The sequence below is a fragment of the Hevea brasiliensis genome, chromosome 16 (assembly GCF_030052815.1).
Source record: "Hevea brasiliensis isolate MT/VB/25A 57/8 chromosome 16, ASM3005281v1, whole genome shotgun sequence".
Lineage (NCBI taxonomy): Eukaryota > Viridiplantae > Streptophyta > Magnoliopsida > Malpighiales > Euphorbiaceae > Hevea > Hevea brasiliensis.
Window position 1 is genome coordinate 60,404,106 of NC_079508.1, and position 2,383 is coordinate 60,406,488.

Sequence of the window (2,383 nt, forward strand, 5' to 3'; positions counted from 1 at the left end):
GAGGACCTCTTCTCGTGGCGCTCAAAAGCTAATCGAGTCCCTGAAGAATAACCGGACTGTTCGGGAGAACCCCGGTTTTGCCCAAGTCTTGGGGTCTTCCATCTTCCTTCGAGGATCGGACAGCTATCCTCGAATGCCTTGATGATATCTTGACTCAATCCATGAGCTCGAACGTGGAGTGCCCGTGAATCGACCATGGTTTGGGAAAAGGTTCGTGCAGGTAAGGAGATCGGGAAGAAAAATCGTGAAGTGGCTTCCTCCGATCCCAACTCTCATCCGCTCAAGATTATATATCTCAAGTTGAGGGGCGGGCGGTTTTATGAGGACAGGTGGCCGAACGAATCTTGTTCTCGCCGAAAGGAATCGGGTTCTCGGAGAAGTCCAGCGCTACAAGCCAACGGGCCGCCAGTCGCTCAACTCATCGAGGAACTCAAGGAGAAAGACGGGGAGCTTAAGGAGAAAGATGAAGAGATGGTGACGGGAATAGCCGGAGGCTATGTGAATGCTCACAAGGATCTCTTGGCCGAACTCCAGAAGCGTTACCCAGAAGAAGACTTCTCTTGGATGGCCGACCTGGCTCCTGGGGGTGATGATGAGGACAGTGAGGAGGAAGCCGAGGGTGAGAGAGAGAGTGAGCAAAATGTAAATCAGGCTGGGGGTGACCCTCCAGCTGAATAGTTTGTACAAAAAAAATGAAATGAAATGGGATGTCTCTTTTGTTCAATGAATGGATGTGATTGGAAAATCTCTGAATTGCCTAAGTATTTGATTGTATGAGCATAGCGAAACAAGAACTAAATGCAATTATTAATCTAAGTATAAGAGATCGAAAAGCACAATAAGCATGAGATCGGTGAGGAAGAAATGCTGAATGGGACTTGATTAAAACTGAAAATTTAACTCAAACACTTAAGATCGGAATCCTCATTGAACCGAACCAAAACCTTAGCTCTTCAACTTTCGAAAAGGAGATCGGCAATAAAACTGGTAAGAAAAGATCTAGTGCCAGTTCATTTCGTTTAGTAGGAATATACTTGACGGGTCCTGAGTTTCGACAATGGGTTTGAGAGATCGGTGAGCGATAGACTGGTAAAGCTTTGACTGAAGCGAGAACTTAACAATTTGATTTGATTCTTTGCGGGGAGAGATCGGAATAGTGACAGCCTATCAAAGAGGGATCGGAAATGTGATTAGCTGTCCGAAGGAGACTTAGTACCGGGGATTGGTTTCAAAGTTTTATTGATTTTGGGGATCGGCCAAAATATGGTGTCGACAGTGTATTTTCTGAAATCCTCGGTGTCTTGAATAACAGTAGTCTTTGCTTCCCACGTCTTTGGAAGAGACCTCAGAATTTTCTTTACAAGTTCTTGTTCTTCAAATCTCTTTCCTAGAGATTTAAGTAGATTTACAAGGTCCAGAAATGCGTACTCATCTCAGCAATAGTTTCACCAGGTTTCATCTCAAATAATTCATAATCACGGATGAGGAGGTTTGCCTTTGACTCTTTTACCACATCAGTTCCTTCATATGTGACTTATAGTTTGTCCCATATCTCTTTTGCAGTTTGACATCCTGAAACACGATTATACTCATTAATATCAAGAGCACAATGAAGAATATTAATAGCCTTGGCATTTGTATAAATTTTCTTCCAATCATTATCATCAAATTCAACTTCAGCTTTAGGAATTTGTACAGTTCCTTCACTGGTTTTATAAGGAATATAAGGACCATCTTTAACTATTCTCCAAGCATTAATGTCAACAGATTGTATAAAGTTTCTCATTCTAGTTTTCCAAAAGGAGTAATTTGTGCCATTAAAAAGTGGTGGTCTAGTGATGGAATAACCTTCAGCTAAGGGGGCAGGTATACCAGCAGAGTTTCTAGATGAACTAGCCATGTATATGGATCACTCTAAGGGGTTTAATCCTCAAGCAAGAGAGACAAGCTCTGATACCAAATTGATGTCCCAAAATATATCCAAGAGGGGGGTGAATTGGACTTTAAAAACAATTTTCGGTTCTTGCTCAAAACCTTTGAAAATTGCAGCTAGGTTCAACTAAATTGACTAATGTGAAAAATGAATAATATAGCTCTATTGACAAGTTGACTCAAGGTTAAGCTACATGCAATCAGTATACTGATATAACAGACTATATAAGCATTCAGTAAATATATCAGTAATCTGAATACGTTTTTAACACAGCAACCAGAGCAGTATACCAAATATTCCAACTGACAGCAAATCAAACAACATGCAGATTAAATCAGATATCAGCAGTTTTAGCAGTAAACTGTTTTTCTCAGATAGCAGCAAGATCAACAGCATATGATATCAATTTTCAAATCAGCAAAAGCATATCAATCATAAAGCTAAATTGCA